At 48.0% G+C, this 18,739-nt stretch overlaps 1 protein-coding gene and 1 long non-coding RNA gene across 3 annotated transcripts in view; one reads left to right on the forward strand and one right to left on the reverse strand.

Moving 5' to 3' along the window:
* Positions 1-18,739, forward strand: part of NUDCD3 (NudC domain containing 3) — a 70,529-nt gene that overhangs the window by 26,495 nt on the left and 25,295 nt on the right. The window lies entirely within an intron of this gene.
* Positions 16,423-17,565, reverse strand: LOC133246297 (uncharacterized). The gene is made up of 2 exons (XR_009736000.1): positions 17,369-17,565; positions 16,423-16,625 (listed from the first exon to the last, which is right to left on the reverse strand). It is a non-coding gene; the product is annotated as an uncharacterized LOC133246297 (long non-coding RNA).

An 18,739-nucleotide genomic window follows, 5' to 3' on the forward strand; every position in this document is an offset into this window, starting at 1 on the left:
TGAGTCCAATTAATATCCAGATATTTAATGTTTGTATTGCATTTAGGAGTGGCATTCTCTTTGCCACTCTGTGTTACAGCTTGTGGCAGTTAGGAAAGCAGTTCCTCTGCAATGGAAGTACAGAGTCTTAACTGCTGGACTGCCAGGAAAGTCCCTGGAGTGTAAGTTTTATCATTTTTTTGTTAAATTTATTTCTAAGCATTTTATTCTTTTTGGTGCTGTCGTGAGTGGAATTATCTTAATTTCTTTTTCATACTGTTCACTTACTGTTATGAAATGCAATTGATTTTTTCATATTGATTTTTTTATCCCACAGCTTTGCTTAACTCATAATTTTTACTGAATTCTTAAGGATCTATCTATTATCTGTCTGTCTACAAGATCATGTCCTCAGCAGATAGAGATATTTTCACTTCTTCCTTCCCTTTAGGGTGCATTTTATTTATTTTCTTGCCCAATTGCCCTGGCTAGCACCTTCAGTATTACATTGACTAGAGTGGTAAGAGTGGACATCCTTTCTTGTTCCTAGACATGGGGAAAAGCAGTCAGACTTTTACCATTAAATGTGATGTGAACTGTGGACCTTAGTCTTCCTTTACTCTTATGTTTTAGTTGAGAACACCTGCTAGTAACTTCCTGAGAAAGTGTCCATGAGAGAATGTTTTTGAGATGTCACCAGGCTTCCTAATTTTCCTGGGATTAAGGGGTTCTTGGGATAAAGGGGCTTTTGTTTTGTGGGCAGACAATTGCCCATGACTGAGTGGGTTCCCAGGATGTGAGAATCCAGTGCTGAAGCCAAGAAGGTCCTAAGCAAACTGGGGCAAGCTGGTCACTCTCCCAAATGCCTGAACATGTCTGTGTTGCCTTTATACTGGGTTGGTGGTCCGGCTCTGTGCTGAGTGTTAGGCTGGCAGTGTGCCCTGCATTCCCTTGTTTTCTTCTGGCCCACAGTGCACTCCTGAGAGTCAGAGGGCATTCTGATTCTTGCTCTTCCTGAGCTTACTCTTCCCTGTGTTCCTGCTGTTCCAAAAGTGTGTTCTGCTTCTCTGGGTTTGGCTCTCGTTCAGCTCAGTGTGCTTTGCACCTGGTGGGCCTGTCAGGCTGTGGATTGATGTTCTTCATCTCTACAAAGTGTCTTTAAATTCTTTCTGGTTATCTTCTCCCCTTTATTTTCTTTATTCTTCATCTAATTTTTCTGGTATTAGGAAATTGGATCTCTTGTTCCAATACTCTTTTTTTTTTTTTTTGGTGATAGGCACACCCTGCAGATATTGCAGGTTTGGTTCCAAACCACTGCAATAATGCAAATGTCAAAGTGATATGAATATTTTTGTTTCCTAGTACATATAAAAGTTGTTTATACTATAAGCCTATTAGGTGTACAGTAGCATTATAATTCAAAAACTAATATACACACCTTAATTAAATTTTTTTTTTTTTTTTTGCTAAAAAAATGCTAACCCTTACCTGGTAGTGAACGCAAGGTTGTCGTAAAGCTTCAATTTGTGTTTTTTAAAAAGAAAGCAGTATCTGCAGAACGCAGTCAAAATGTGATAGTGCCTGTGTACTCTGTCTCTGACTTTTTTTCTGGGAAACTCATGCACGATGTCCTCATCTGCATCCTCCAGTCCTTTTGTATTGAGTTAGTTTTTACTTTGCTGTCATTATTCATTTCCAGAAGCTCTTTCTTTGTTTTCCGAAAGAGGTTGTTGCTGTCCTTTAACATAATATTCTGGTTTTCAAGGCTGCAGTATCCTCTCACTCTTGTGAGAGGACGGACACGTATGTGAAGATGGAGTCGGGTGTGTGTGTGTGTCTAGCTATTTTCAGTTCCCTGTGGAGTAAACCTTGAGATTTTGGAGAGTAGGTAGGGGTGGTTGCTCGTTCGTGGAACAGGGAAGGGGTTGATTTTTCCTAGACAGATTCTTTATCCTGTCCTTAGTAATTAGCCCACTTCTCTACTTCGTAAAGTAACTGTGTCCCCACCTCAAGAGCCTTTGGGGGTTTTGTGGTCACAAGGAGTGTGCGTTTGGTTTCAGGTATGAGGTGACTGTGGAGACCTGTGAGTGGAAGTGGTTAGCTGACAGGAACGTGTCAGTCTGAAGTTTAGGGAGGGGAGCAAAAGTTGGAGCCACTCATCATCTTAGACGTGATGGTTGTAATCACGGGAATCAAGTTTTATCTCTGAAAGGAGTGAGAAGGGCTGTGGCCAGTGAGAGATTGGGGAAAGTGTTCTGAAGATCTGGGGATGGCTGAAGAAGAAGAATCAGTAAAGAGGGGCAGGTTGGCTAGAGGGGGATCTGAAAGCAAGAGGGTCTAGGAAGGACTTGTTGACCTGAGCTGGGACAGGGGGCAGAGCTGTCGGGGAAGGGTGAGGTGGGTCTCAGTGGACTGAAAGCAAGTTCAGGGAGTTGAGCTCATCCATTGAACTATGTGGCCACATTTGGGATGGCTGCTGCTGCTGCTGCTGCTAAGTTGCTTCAGTTGTCTCTGACTCTGCGACCCCTGAGACTGCAGCCCACCAGGCTCCCCCGTCCCTGGGATTCTCCAGGCAAGAACACTGGAGTGGGTTGCCATTTCCTTCTCCAATGCATGAAAATGAAAAGTGAAAGTGAAGTCACTCAGTTGTGTCCGACTCTTAGTGACTCCATGGACTGCAGCCCACCAGGCTCCTCCATCCATGGGATTTTCCAGGCAAGAGTACTGGAGTTGGGTGCCATTGCCTTCTCCGTTTGGGATGGCAGAACTTGGTAAGTCAGCAGATCCTTTGTTCATGTGCTCTTTGCTTACTTTTTTGACATGGAAGATGATTGGTTTATGTTACAATGTGTTTGACCTACAATATTGTAGTAGTTGCCAGTGTACAACATAATGATTCAGTATTTTTATAGATTAGAGCCTGCCAGGCTTCTCTGTCTATGGAGTTCTCCAGGCAAGAATCTGGAGTGGGTTGCCATGCCCTCCTCCAGGGGATCTTCCTAACCCAGGGATCGAACCCAGGTCTCCCGCATTGCAGGGAGATTCTTTACTGTCTGAGCCACCAGGAACCCAAGAATATTGGAGTGGGTAGCCTATCTCTTCTCTAGGGGAACTTCCTGACCCAGGAATCAAACCCAGGTCTCCTGTGTTGCAGGTGAATTCTTTACAGCTGAGCTACAAGGGAAGCCCCTGACAGGTATGAGGTGGTATTATTGGTTTTTATTTGCATTTCTTGACTTGAAAGAACCTTACTCTTTACATTTAAAGACAGATTTTGAAGCCCAGCATCTTGATGTGGAACATTAACCCTAACATCCCAGTATTAACTCTAGGCATGCCTGGGATGTGATGGGGCCTGTGTGTGAGGGTGGCTGGTGACAGCAGACACGTGGTGAAACTGAGTCCCAGCCCTTCTTTCTTGGGCCCGACCACGGACAGTGACGGCCTGTCTTGGTGGGCCGTGTGTGAGTCTGGTCTCTAGGATGGCAGGATGCCCGTTGGGAACCCTGTTCTGGTGCCCGAGGACAGGTTCTCTGGCTCCTCCATCCCTTGGGAGGTGAGGGTGTGACTGCAGAGTCAGTGTTGGCTCCCTTGTCAGGGCCTTGGCCTGTGCACCCTCAGGTCCCCTGCCAGGGCCCATCCCCGAGGAAGGCAGAGTGTGTCCTCCGTAAGAGGAGGAGTGGTTTTCCATCAGTAGCCCGAGTAGATGTGCCATATTTGAAAGACTGCCTGTCAGAGGTGCCTTTCTGATGCTGGTTTTGTTTGTGACTCTTCCAATAGTAAAGAAAGATCTTTGTAAACCTCTACATAGAACTCTCCAGTCTGCATTGCCAGAATCTGGGCTGTGTTCCTCAGGCATTGTTAGTCCAATGAGGTAATTACATTCAATAGAGTATCTAGTTCCGCTACTTTAAAGGGTAAAAGTATGGGAGTTGCAAATATATACAGTAGTCTAAGAGGCTCCTCCAAAGCACTTTTTTCAGGAGGCAGTAAAATTAACAGTGCTGTGTGGGGACAGGCAGTGGGAGCCAAACAGCAAACTAGCTCGGCGAGGCTGAGTGGCATTGTGCTCCTGCTCACGACCCCGGGCTACGGGAGCACCTGGCCAGCCCGTGGCCTGGGTCTTGTCCAGCCATCCATTCAGCCCCCTTCAAAGCAGCACTGGCTGGAGGGTCTCAGCTCATATATATGCAAGAGGAGGGGGCTGTTAGGGAGGATTGAGTCTCTGACACAGAACTTTATAAATAGTAGGAGTGTTTCTCCAGCCTGTCTTCATTCTGTTCGCAGCTAAAATTCCCTGGCAGCCTGTAACTAATGAGAACGGAAAGTACTATTTGCAGAGACTGAAATCCAGCAGGCGTTAGTGTTCCCATGGCACGCTGTTGCTTTGGCTGAACTCTTGGGCCGCCATCTCTTCCATGTTGAGCTGTTGTCAGGCTGTGAAAACAGCTCTACTCTGACCAAGACCCTGGATGTGTGTGGAGAAGTGTGTTTTGTCAGTGTGAGAGCCTGACCACACACTCTCAGAGCTTAGGGTCGTGTGCATGGGCAGATGGCTAGCACCCAGAAGTCACAGTTCTGAACCTGAATTTGGACCTGAATTGTGCCATCTCATGTGTGTAAACTGGGGCTAAGGACCAACACAACTTGTGGGTGGATTCTGAGAGTCGGCTACTGCCAGTCTGTTAGCTCACAAGGCCGTGCTGTCTCCTCAGTGAGGGGTTATGCTTCCCATTGCACCAGTGAGCACACCGAGACTTGGGGAACTGGGCCAGCTTGTCCTGGTTCCATTGCTGGTTGGTGGCCCAGCAGGGACCTTGACTCCAGAGTCTGTGTCCTTGAGCACTAAATTATTCTGTCCTTTTTTTTTTTTTTTATCTGAATTCCTTCGAAGATGTTCCTTGCTCTGACTGAATCAGACATGTGAATCCCTTTGCCTGGCCTTCCATTTTCTCTCTAGGGTCAGGTGCTCATTGCTTCTCAGTGTTACATAAGCTGCCGATTCTCGTCCTCACACTGTGAGTACCATCGATGCTGTGTCAGAGTCTGGAATGCACCTTCTACTGTGCACATGTGTGTGTACACACACATACCCCAACAACCGTCCTCCCTTCCAAAACAAGACAGAAACACCAGGCACAGTTAGTGGGGAGACTCTGCCAGACTCCCAGGGAGATGGCGTGGGAGGTCAACAGGTTGAAAAGGGTAGGCAGTCCTGTCGGGGAATTCCAGTACTGGTGTGCCGGTGTTCTTGTGGTCCTGTGGGAGGTCTGAGGAGAGAGGGCTTGTCAGTACCTGGGGGCTGGGATGACCTGGTGAAGGACCCTGACTCACGCTGAAGAAGTGGGTCTATCTTGTGGGAGATCGCCAGTGGTTTCTAACTCAAGAGTTTGGTACTGTGGCTTGTTTGCAAGTTAACAGGGAGCAGACATAGCTGGGGGTGCAAACAGGATACCTCACTGGCAGTGTTTCCGGAGAAACACTGTGTGTGGAAGATGCAGGGTTAGTGCTGTGACCCTTGGAGCTTATGGGGAGGACGGGGCAGAGGAAAGGTTGACCATTGGAGACCAGGTGGTGATGGGTGTGATGGTGGAGGAGAGAGCTGGGGACCGGGTGGTGATGGGTGTGAATGTGGAGGAGAGAGAAGGGGGCCCAGGTCTCGGGCAGAAAGTTGATGTCAGATACTGTAGGGGGAGTGCAGGCTCTGAAACTACAAAAGCCCTGCTTGGCTATGACACTTGGAAGTTGCTGGGCTTGTCAGAGAGTTTCACAGCGGGGTGCTCTGGAGGGTTAGGTGGAGAGGAAGTGACTTCCTGAAGGGAATGCTGGTAGGGAATGGGGGTTTTTTAAGTCCTTGTTTGTTGCTAAGATCTGCTGAGGAATGAAGTGGGTAGCAGTAGATGAGAAGAGCTAGAGGCTGTGAGAGACAGTATATCCATGGGAAGGGTCAAGCAGGAAGCAGTCAGGGGGCCTGGCAACGTTGATCTTGGCAATAAGAAGCAAGAGCAGCATCCCAGCTCCCTAGGGCTCAGCATTTCTAGTTAACATCGAAATTGTGTTCCATAGCATTGTTAGGAGTGGAACTTTACTATGTCAAATGAATGCTTCACTTTGTGTGTGTGTGAGTCACTCAGTCATGTCCAACTCTTTGTGACCCCCATGGACTGTAGCCTGCAAGGCTCCTCTGTCCATGTGGATTTCTCCAGGCAAGAATAGTGGAGTGGGTTCCATTCCTTTCTCCAGGGAGTCTTCCTGAGCCAGGGATCAAACCCAGGTTTCCCACATGGTGGGCAGATTCTTTACAGTCTGAGCCACCAGGGAAGCCCATTAACTAAAACCTTAGTTCACTGGAGTAGTTCTCTTTGCAACATATATTCGTGCCACGCCAATGTGAAGGTCTTTAGGGTTGGTGCACCTCTTCCTGGCCTGGCAGAGGGTGGAGAGGGTGTGGAGGGAGTCAAGATGGTGATTGGGCGAGAAAAGGGCTAATTCCCCTGCCTTGACTTTCTCTGTTTGGATTTACAGTCAAAGCAGTGGATGAGGGCCAGGCAGTAGGAACCTGAGGTGAGAATGGAGGAGACAGGCCGGTTCCATCTCAGAAACCTGGAGAGCAGAGAGGATAGAAGTGGCTAGATGGGGCCCAGGCCTGCGGCTGCCCCCATGCTGGTCAACCAGCCTTGTGCCAGGCCCTGTCTCAGGTCATCAGCCTGCAGTTCGTGATCGATTTTCACTTAGTGGACTTTAGTGGATTCAGTTCAGTTCAGTCACTCAGTTGTGTCTTTCTCTTTGCGACCCCATGGACTGCAGCACACCAGGCTTCCCTGTCCATCACCAACTCTTGGAGCTTGCTCAAACTCATGTCCATTGAGTCAGTGATGCCGTCTAACCATCTCATCCTCTGTCGTCCCCTTCTCCTCCTGCCTTCAGTCTTTCCCAGCATGAGGGTCTTTTCCAATGCGTCCGTTCTTCACATCAGGTGGCCAAAGTATTGGAGTTTCAGCTTCAGCATCAGTCCTTCCAGTGAATATTCAAGATTGATTTCCTTTAGGATTGATTGATTTGATCTCCTTGCAGTCCAAGGGACTCTTGAATTCCAGGTGCGAGTTTTTGCCTGCTGCAAAGGCATTCTAGAGTTTACTGAGAGGAAGCTGGTGCACATGCAGAAGGCTGACGTGAGGCTGACCTGCAGCAGGACAACTTCAGGTCAGGCCTGAGGCTGCTTCAGTGGACAGCCCTCCCCACCCCTGATGGCTCTGGGCCTTCACAGCTGAGGAGATGGACTCCCTCTCTGCTTAGAGTTCCACTGGCGTTCTTCTCAGATGGAAAACGATGCTTAGACATTGGTAACTTGAAACTTTTTGGATGGATTTAAAAGAAACAGTGTGAGAATGTCTTCTTTAAGATTATGATGAATGTATAAGTTCTGTGGTTTACATTTAATGTGTTCAAAGCTTGTCCAGCTGTATAGCAGACCCTTGTTAGGTGTGGTTTTTCTTCTGGAAGATTGTGATTTCATGTGGGGCCCCATGACAGCTGTGCCTTTTGCTGCCCAGGTGTAAGCGTGAGATGAGCAGAGAGCACCACGCCTGCTCTGTGTGTGTCTCAGTGTCGTCTGCATCCTGGTGTTGAGTGTGAAGGGGGGACTCATCCCTCTTGTCATCAGGGCTGAAGCTTGGTCCTGGTGAGGGCTTGGTGGGGAAAGGCAAGGATGGATGAGCAGGCTGAGGGAAACGGGTGGGGGAGGTGAGGCGTGCCTCCAGTGTGGTTGGCTCACCCCGTCCCCGACTCTCAGCCCCCAGCTTCTGAGTATCTGGGCTCTGCCAGCCCTCCAGGTGCTCGCCCTCCTGCTACTCCCGCCGCCCCTTTAGGCTCCCATGCCGCCTGCTGGCTGGTGCCCCCAGTACCCTCTCCTCCAACCTCTTCTTGTCCCTGCTGACCCCCCACCAGCTTCCTTTCCCACACTGGGAGCGGCCTGCCATCTGATCAGCGCCACATGGCAGCCTTGCAGGGACCTTTTAAAGCAATCAAATGATATCACTCCTGGTTCCAACCCTGTGGTGACCACCCATCACTTTTTGATTAAATTCCATACCCTGGTTTTAAAAGCCCAGGTCTTACTTGGCACAACTGCTTCTTGTCTTTGACAAAACAGTGACAGTGTTTATAGAATTGATGATCCAGGTGAGTAATGATGTTGATGATGGTGACACTTACTCTGGGCCAGGCTCTGCTCTCAGCGCTTTGTATGTCTTGACTCATTTAATCCTCACGTCTCTGAGATTGGTACTGATAGGTCCCCGTTTTACTGGTGAGAAGCTTGGGGCATCAGCCCAGGGTCACATGGCAAGTCGCTGGCAGAGCTGGCTTGGGGCTGGGCGCCTGCCTCCCCTGCTTGCCGGGGTCATAGGCACCCTTCTGCCTGTCAAGCCTCTGAGTGACTCCCTTGACCAGAGATGTGGCTCTGTGGCCTTTCTGAGCAGCCTGTCGTGTCATCTAGCAGATCTCAGTGGGAGGCCCTGGAGGCTCTGCAGGGGCCACCCAGTCACATTTATTAACACGGTACACCACTGGCCCTCGTGGTCTGAGCCCCACTCAAGTGGGCCTTGCCTTTGATGCCCCCTCTCAGGCCCCGGCACCCAGAATGGTGTAGGCATAGTGGTGCTCAGCTGGTACTTCCTGAGCAGCAAGTGTGTGGATGCTGCAGTCACAGGGGTTTGGCTTCGGCACTGCTGGTGGCCAGGCCTGGACGGAGCTGAATGTGGGGGCCTGAGGAGAGGGTGGCACAGGGAGGCCAGCGCCGGGCAGATACCAGGCAGCGGGGCTAGGGGTCAGGCAGGGTGTGCCGAGAACCTGGGCTATTTGATGTGGGTGACCCTTTTAATCGGGACGGGGCAGGTTGATGCTGATGCTATGGGGCTTGTTTCCCAGCAGATTGCTTAGCTCTTCTGCTGGAATTCCTCCCAGAAGTTGGTGCATGCAGGAAAACAAAGGGCCATCTTTCTGAGTCTAGATTGGAGTAATTCAGGCTAAAATCCCTTAGGTCCACTGTCGCCAAGCTGTGGTTGAAGTTAGGAAGCCAGCTCATCAGTGCCCTCCCCGGACTAACTGTTGTGCAGACACACCTCGCTATTTGTGGATCCCTGGCATTGTCGCCCCCAAAACGGCAGGAGCAGTAAATAACCACTCTCCAGATAAAGCAAATGGGAAAACACTGCCAGAATTTGCTACATCAAGTGCTATGAACAATGGCAGTCGGCAGGGAAATTATGCAGAGGGAAAAAGCCCTTTTATTTCCTTTTCAGAATCGGTGGGACTGGAGAAGTTCGGGAGGTAGGGAGGAAAAGGAGGGGGAAGAGTAAATACAGTAATCTTGAATTGGAGATGATGCCAAGCCTCATTGCCTGGGCTTTGGTTCAGCATCACGGGCAGGAAATGTTAGCGAATGTCTATTATTAACAACCCTGCATCGTAGAGAGCTGCTTGCACATGGAGTACTGGGTGGGGTCTTGTGAAAATTGTTTGATGTAAGTCTCTCAGCAGCCGTGTGAGTAAGCAGGTGAGGAAATCCAGGCTTTAAAGGGGTTAAGACATGTGATCAGATAACACCCTTGCCCCAGTGAAAGTCAGGATTCAAACTTTGGGGTGGCTTGAATCCCAGGGCCTGAGTTCTGGCTGTAGAGTGAGCCTAAGAGTGGAGTCGCCCTTCTGCCCCTAAAGTGGGCTGGTGCACTTGTCTTTTGGGGGTTTTCTGATTTTGGCCCCACCACCACCACCACCCCCTTCCCTAGCTAGTGTTCCCTTTCTGTCCGGAAAGGAACAGAATGCCACCTTGCGTGTTGTTGTCGTTTCTTTAGTCACTTTCAGCCCGGGACAGTTTCTCCGTCCCTTTGGTTTTTGTGACTGTCAAACTTCTGAAGACATCAGGTGTGTTGTAGACATTCAGTTTGTGTTGGTCTAGTGACCGCGGAGCCTGGCGGGCTGCTGTCTATGGGGTCGCACACAACTGAAGTGACTTAGCAGCAGCAGCAGCAGCAGTCTTTTCTCATGGTCCAGTTGGGGTATGGATTTTGGGATGAAGACCGCAGAGGTGATGTGTCCCTCCCCTCACATCCTATGAGTGTCCGTCATACGAACATGACTTAAGACTGTGACGTTGGCTTGGTCGCCTGGTTGAGGATAAGTCTGCAGGCGTCCTCACCCAATGTCACTGCTGTTCCCTTTCTGTTCTCTGGTCACTGCGCCCATCTCCACCTCCTAGGAGGGTAGAGGAGTTGCTGAGAATTTGTTAAATTTGTTAAATTCTCAACATAGATTAAAACCACATTGATAAATGTTTTGGGGGAGATACTGTGAAGTTATGCAAATATCCCATTTCCCCTTAAAAATCTCACCCACTATTTTTAGCATCATCAGTGAATCTTGCTTACAGCAACTATCACTGTGGTATTAACACTGATTTTATATTTCCCTCATTCCTTCTGTTTATTAATTAGTTGTTTGTTTATTCAGTCATTCATTTGTATCAGAGTGACTCACGGGTATCACTTTATTCTCTGCCTTATAGTCCAACACTGTGTCACGTATTTAGCCACTCACATCAGTTCCAGCTCTGCCCCATTGGGAGCTCTCTGGTTGGCTTCTTTGTCCTCTTGACGTTCTGCATCCTGTGGTTTTTTGAGCACTTCCTTACTTTCTGGCATTGCCTGGTTCCAGGCTCATCTCATCGTATTTTCTCTTATACCCGTTCTCCAAGGAGCCTGATTGCTTTCTTTACAGGCAATATTTAGAAACCGTACATGGCAGTGAATGAGCTCACTGCTTCTGGGAACCCCTGCCGCTGGGCCCCCCTACCACTGCCCTGTCAGTATATGTGCTTATTATCTTTTTTTTCTAGAAATACATTGAAATCTTTGTACCTTTCTCTGAGAGTGAGAACAGGGCTCCTATCACCTATAACCTGCGATGGAATAGGCCAATCCTTCTAATAGGTGAATTCCGTGTTCCAGCTTGGATGCATTCTGGAGGAGGTGTTCCTGCTTTTGTGATTGACTGGTTGACTGTGAGCCCCCAGCTGCTTCTCTGTCTGTCTTGTGTTGGTGGATATATCCACCCCCAACACAAGCACCACCCAGTCATCACCCTTCGTCTTTAAACGGTGTTTCCAGTTGTGCAGCCTCATACATTGGACGCTGATTGACCTGCTGTCGTGCTTACCCCCCTGGATGTCAGATAGATCTCTGATGCGATGTCCTGCCTACTCTGTGACCCCCTTTCTACCCCAGGGCCCCCCTCTGGCCCCGTGACCCTCTCTTGACTCCACGGCCTCTCCTGGCCACAGTGCAGCTCCTTTCCTGCATGTGTGATGGGTTCTCTTGGGCAGCAGCATGCAGACTCTCTTGGCTGCGCCCTCAGACGCCCAGTGCAAATGTGGGGGCAGCTCCGCGAAGCTGTGCTGGCTCTTTCTCTGCAGTACAGCTTCCCATTTTCTGTACCCTGTTGTGTTCTGTTCCACACGTAGATTTTATGACCCACGCGCTGAGAAGTGCTATTGTAGGGTGTGCACTCTCCAGGGCTGCATGGAAGGTTATACTCCTCTCACCCTGCTCTCTCATTATCTCAGTGGTTTATTTATTATTTTTTTGTCAGTCGACGGGTGAGTCCATCATTTTGCTCACGATTGTGGTTACTCGCAGGCCATGTCGTTCGGTGTTCAGTGGCAGTTCAGGTTCCTCCTCTCTGAATGTCTTCTTGATAGCCCTTGCCGACTTTCCTATTTTTGTTACTAATTTGTAGAAATCCTTTATATATTTCAGTTCTTTGTTGGTTATGTGTCATAGATTTTCCTCCTCACTCTGCCCTACCTTTTAATTATTTGTATTTAAAAAAATTATTTATTTATTTATTTTTGGTTGCTACAAGAAGACTTTCTCTAGTTGTGGCAAGTGGGGGCTACTCTTCGTTGCGGTGCTTGGACTTCTCATTGTGGCGGCTTCTGTTGCAGAGCACAGGCTCTAGAGTGTGGGCTCAGTAGTTGTGGTGCACGGGCTTAGTTACCCCAAGGCATGTGGAATCTTTCTGGACTAGGGATTGAACCTGTGTCCCCTGCATTGGCCAGCGGATTCTTAACTGCTGGACCACCAGGGAAGTCCTTAACTTTGTGTGTTTTTGGGCCTTCTCTTCCAGAAGTATTACATTTAATTTAGATGTAAACTTTCTTTATATCTTATGTATTTTCTTGTTAATACTTTTCTACTTGGATGTGGTAAAAATATTTCCTACAAAATGTTTAAAGTGTAAGTGTGCTTATCACGTCTAGGTTTAGTTTTGTGCATTGGCGCCCTTGGTCAGACAGCCATTCTTCCTCACCCCGGTGCCACCCAATTCCATGAGGGAGGCCCTGGTTCAGGGCTGGGTGGTCTTCCTGCTCACCATTTGCTCCCTGAGTGCCAGGGCCACAGTCGGCATCTACAGGGGCTGTGTCCGTCCCCCGTTCCCTGCCCCCGCCCCGGTTTCTCCTCTTCGGAATCATCTTGGTGATTCTTGATATCCTTTTTGGTCTCTATTTTAATTCCCCTACCTCTGTTTTTTCCAAGCCTCATCCTCATCCCTCTAAGGTCTGGACTAGAGAGGTGGAAGCCCGAAGCCTGAGTGTGCCCACCTCACTTGGTGGGTGAGATTGTCTAGTCAGGGGGACAGTCAGGAAGGTGTTGAGAGAAGAGGGCAGCAGATAGCTTCCAGAATGAAAGGCCATTTGCTCTCTTCCTCAGGACAGGGGCAGGGATGGGGTGTTGGGAGGGCTTATGGGAGGGAAACACTAGATAAAATCCCACAAAACGTGTGTTGCCAGGTGCCCGGTGTGCATGCACTTCCACGTGATTGTCACCTGAGAATCCTGGGAGGTGACAGGATGAAGAGCCTGCAGCCCAGAGTAGGTGTGAGTGGTCTGGCTCATCATCCTGAACCCCTGGCCCGTCTGCTGTCCACACTGACCCTTCCTAGGTTGGAGCCACCGGGAGTGGGGGGAGAGCCCCGTCTGGCCACATGTCCCAGTGATTGGAGTCCTTTCATTTCAGATGCTTTCTTATTGATTAAAATTGTTGCCTTTAAAAAGTTTTCTTGAAACATGGCTTTTCAAAAATAACAAGAACAAAAAGCCCAACTGAAGCAAACCTCATTAAAAACTAACCCCCAAATTCCAAATTGCAAAAACTAATTTAAAGGGCCAGCTGGTAAATATTTCAGGCTTTGCAGATCACGCATTCTGGAGCCCAAAGCAGCCAGAGATGCTTTGTAAATGGGTTACTGTAGCTCGTTCCAGTGAACCTTTATTTACCAAACAGGTGCTGGGCTGTCATTTACCAACCCCTGACCTGTTGTATCTCAGACAGTGTCTTAGTAAAACACTTTGAAAATATAACAATAAAATTTACGTTAGCCTTCTCAGTACTAAGGACGGGACGTTTATGACACGTGGCTGTGTTGCGGGTTGCATCCCTGATGATATGCAGCTCCTGAAAGTTTGGGTGTTGTTTTCCTCTGGTCCCATTACACACGTACCTCATTTTATCTCGCTTTGCTCTATTGTGCTTCACAGACACTGTGTTGCGTACCAGTTGAAGGTCTGTGGCAATCCTGTGTCAAGCAGGTCTCTCAGCCCCATTTCCCCAGCAGCATTTGCTCACTTCTTGTCTCTGTGTCACGATTTGGTAATTCTCCTAATATTTCAAAGCTTTTCATTATTTATGTATGTTATAAATCTTTAATGGATGAGGAGTTGCTTCTTACGGATGTGCAAAGAAAGTGATTTCTTGAAATGGAATCTACTGGTGATGATGCTATGAAGATTATTGGTGAAATGACAGCAGAGCATTGAAATATTACATAAACTTAGCAGTAGGATTTGAGAGGACTGACTCCAATTTTGAAAGAAGATCTCCTGTGGGTAAAATGCTGTTGAACAGCATTGTCTGCTCGAGAAATCCTTCATGAAAGGAGGAGTCAACCCATGTGGCAGACTTCATTGTTGCCTCCTTTTAGGAAATCGCCACAGCCACCCCATCCTTCAGCAGCTATCACCTTGATCGGTCCATAGCCACCACATCAAGGCAAGACCCTCCACCAGCAAAAAGATTGACTCACTAAAAGCTCAGATGATGGTCAGTAGTATTTAGCAATAAAGTAACTTTAATTAAAGTATGTACATCATCTTTTTAGACATAATGCAGTTGGCACAATTAACACAGAATAGTTGTATGGTATAGTGTAGACTACATGTAACTTCTGCATGCACTAGGAAACCAGAAAATTCTTGTGACTCACTTTATTGGGGTGTGTGGTGGTCTGGGACAGAACCTACCATATCTCTGAGATACATTTGTATCCCTCAGTTGGGAAGTCTGTTGGAACTTGAAATGGTAAAGCTAGTCATAAGTGTCCTGATTTTGGATGACTAGGAATAGAAAATTGATTTAAAAGACTAAGAATTCAGCATATTTATGGAGTAAATTATCTTTTTGTTTTAAAATGTATATTTCACATTTATACACTTGTAAAAAAAATTGGGATGTCTCTTTCCCTTGTTAAAGTAATTAACATGATTTAAGAAAATGTCTCACTATAACCAACTTATATCTTTTGTTAATTAGAAGAGTTTGTAGTAAATATTGATTATGTTTTTGTTGGCTGACCATCTGATACAGATTGTCAAATACATTCCCTAAATTTGCATTAACACCTGTTAAGTGATTCATGGGCATATCATGAGACTCCAAGCACCTTGCCTCGTTTATTTTAGGTAAATATAGAATCAGCTCGTATTTTTAACCGTACTGCAAAATTAATTTTAAAACATTAAAAGCACATTTTCAAAATATACTTGTTGTAAGAATTTTTTTTATTAAACTGAGCCTTCCTTAAGGTGGTGAGTGGGCGCTAAGGACCAGAAGGTATCCCAGAGGAGCTGGGCTCATGCATGCAGTGACTGCAGGCGAGTCCTGTTCCCGGCTGGCCCCTGTGTTCCTCAGCTGGACTTTCTGTTTAGACAAGCTCCTGATCCAAGTGGTCAAGAGAAGAAAAGACTACACAAGGAAGCCAGGTTGAATGCAAAGGGCATGATAACTCCAAAAACTAGAGATTAAAATGTTAGAGTATTCCTGTTAGAAAATAGATGCGATGCCCTTCAGACTTCAAGGAGGGAAGGAGCTGTGAGATTGTTTGATGATAATGATGGTGCTTGAGTTATCAAACATCTGGAAGGAAGGAAGTAGGAAGACAACTTAGCCAGGAGAAGGCGTTTGTATACTCAGAAACCAACAAAGAATTTTATCAAAAATTTATGGAGAACTTCTTCAAACCAGGGAAAGCACAAGCAAAAGCCATGGCAGGAATTTTGCAGAAATGAGTCGCATATGGCCAGTTAACATTATATGCAGGGAAATGTGAATCAAGACCGATCGGAAACACTATTTTTTGTGTGTATTTACTTGATAAAACTTGAGAAAGTGTTCCAGTGTTGAGCAGGACCCTGTGCACACCACTGTTGAGTGAGAATTGGGGCAGCCCTTGGAAATGAGTTTCCCACTGTCTCTTAAGGGTGAGATGCTTTCTTTTATACCCTTGACCCAGCAGATCCACTCCTGGGTGAATAGTCAAGACAGATCCTTCAGGTTTGGTGACACAGAAAGGAGAGGATAGCATAATGAATGTCTGTGAGGTTCCCCCACTTCCTCATTAACAATATGTCAGAATTCATGTTTCGTTTCTTTCTCTAATCCCTTTTTTTTCTGATGTGGCAGAGCCCAGAAATCACAAACTTTCTTTCTTTCACCCATGCGTACTTCAGTAAAAAAGAAAAGTGCACTAAATGAATATCACAACTGAACAAATTTATAATTCCCTGTAATCATCTAATGTCCAGACTGCATTCACTTTTCCCTCATTGTCTCAAAATGTCTTTTTACAGTTGGTTTTTTCAAAATACCTGTCCAGCAAGTCCAAACGTTACATTTGGTTGCTGTATCTTCTAAGTCTCTTAATTTATAATAATTCCTCTTCTTTTTTTTTTTTTTTTCATTTTATGATGCCCTTTGTAACCATTTGTTTGTAAAGAAACTTAGAACTTTGTCTATTGTAATTTCCCAGATGCTGGACTTGGCAGGTTTTATGTTGGTGGTTTTGATGGATACGTTCTCTGCCGCTTCTGCTATCTGTGGTCTGGTGGTTAGACCTATGGTGTGGAGCAGATTTAAGGCTCAGCATTAGGGCAGGACTACCACAGAGGTGAGGTTCCCTCAGGAGGTGCCTGGTATCTTGCTGTTGTGGACACAGCAGGATTTTCCGGTCCTTCTGTGAGCAGACTCCCATCCACCTCTCACCTAGAGCTCAGCATCCGTCAAGGAATGCTGCCCAGACTCAGTGTTTCCATTGTAGGTTACACAGTGGTGATTATCTCATTCTGTTATACCTTTATTTATTATTTTTGGCTGCACGGGCTTTTATCGAGTGGCAGCGAGTGGAGGCTACTCTTTAGTTGTGGTGCGCAGGCTTCTCATCGTGGTGGCTTCTCTCATTGCGGGGCACGAGCTCCAGGTGTGGGATATGGTAGGATCAGTGAGGAGAGCAGGAAATCAACACGAGATGGGGCTGCTCTGCAAAGGGAGAGGATGAACTACTGTCTGCTAATGTACATACACACGTACTGTCTACACCATGTACACCGCCCCCACAGGCTTGCACGCACACACAGCACGAACATGCTCACACCACATGTTCACATCACACACGCACACATGCACATGGAAGTGCTCACACACTGTGTACTGTGTACTCCACACACACACACACTGTGTACTCCACACACAGGTACACACCACACACGTGCTCACAGCACATACTCACTCACATGTACACACGCACACCACATTCCTCATGCACAAGCCCTGGCCTCTCCCCTGGGTACGTGGACAGTGGCATCTACAGGTGGGTGAGGAGCTGTCACACCTGTGTACCACTGAACACCCAGGAGAGGTGGCCTTTGCCTTAGAGCATGAGGGACAGGTGTGAGTGAGTGGAGGCAGGATGTTCCAGGGTGGAAGCAGCTCTTTTCTGGCTCCGGGAAGCTGGTGAGTGCTGGCCAGCACCTGTCTCCACATAGTAGGGAATCTACCCATCCGCCCGCCCCAAACCCTGGGAACCTGGAAAGGGGCTTGAGAGTGCCCCCTGCTGAATTATAACCTGTTCCCTATATGGGCTCCAGCCTCCTGCACAGAAGCCTTTATTTGGGGGCTGTGACCCCTTTTACCCACCACTTCTCCCACTCCCACGCTGCCACCCCCACAGAGCAGGGGATTGGAGAGAGGGAGGGGGGAGGTGGCCTGAGTTCCTTTCCCACCTGTGCAGGTGATGCTGGCTGTGGGCACCTGCAGAGCCTCTCCTTTGGAGAGGGCCTTTTCTTTAACAGTCACAACCCTGTTATCTGGGCTGATCCGGCTCATCAGGCGTGGGTGCTGCAGTGAGGCCTGCTCCCTGTCTGCACCCTGGCTGCTGACGCATGCTCCTCCTCCCACCCTTCCCACTCCCCCCGCCCCCTTCCCCCTCCCACCCCAGTTCTGGCCAGCAGCTACAGGGGTGTGGCTGTAGGCTGGTCTGGGAGGACAGGGTGAGGGCAGGGGCCCGGAGAACCTGCATGTGACAGGAGACTTCTTTTATGCACACTGTCAGTGGGAAATAATCAACTTTATTTAATGAGAATGTGGATTTAGAGTGTTAAAAACACCCAGAAGCTTGCTGATCTGTGCTGGGGAAAAGCTGCAGGTCCATACAGGGTTGCAGGGGGCAGGGAGGTGTGCGTGCCTGCTGAGCTGCCCACCCTGTGATGCTCCCTGGCCAGCGCCCTCCACAGACACCAGCTCCACAGCGCTCGCCTCTGCCGTGTGGCTGTCTTCTCCCCGAGGTTCTTCACGTTGTCCCTCTGTGCGTGTGTCTTTGTGTCCAGAGCCCCCTCCCTTTAAGGACACTGTCGCATTGGGTCAGGGCCTACCCTAATGGCCTCATTCTAACGGATTACATCTGTATAGACTGTGTCTCCGCGTGAGGTGCCGAGGGCTAGGACTTTAACACACTCATTTTGGGGGACACAGTTCCGCCCGCAGCAGCCACCAGTTTACCAGCCCAGAGAGCCTGGGCTGTGGCAGAGGCCCAGCCTCAGATTTAAGGTGCAGAAGGCACACCCACAGGAGGGAAACATGTTCTTGGCTTACAGCGTTCACCTGAAAAGTGCATCCTCATTAACCACCACTCGCGGCCCCTCCTGACCAGAAGTGAGAGGCTGATGGGGTACAGCCCTTGACCCTCTTGTGTGTTTTCCTCTGCAGACATGTGGGCGTGCACAGGAATGTGGCAGCCCACCCATCAGCCTCTCCCTCCAGGTGCATCAGCGGGCTCCGCACGCGCAGGAGAACGGGGCTGCATGTACCTGTTGTTGGGATGGGCGTGCTCATAGGTGTTGTCTCCTCCTCGACTAGGTTTCTGTCTTTTAATTTAGATCAAAAACTTACTATGATGGACTCTCAACTTATTTTTATGTGGTGTTTTTACTATTATTAACAGTTAAATTTTGTGACAATTGTTTTATTGTGTTTTATTTTTGACATCGGCTTCTGGCCATGCCTGTTTGCATCTGTGCTGGGTTGGTAATCCACGTACAAGAAGATTCAGCTGACGGAGTTTCTTTCCTAGGCTGTCTCATAAGCACACTGCTTAC

Source organism: Bos javanicus, chromosome 4 (assembly GCF_032452875.1).
Source record: "Bos javanicus breed banteng chromosome 4, ARS-OSU_banteng_1.0, whole genome shotgun sequence".
NCBI classification, from domain to species: domain Eukaryota; kingdom Metazoa; phylum Chordata; class Mammalia; order Artiodactyla; family Bovidae; genus Bos; species Bos javanicus.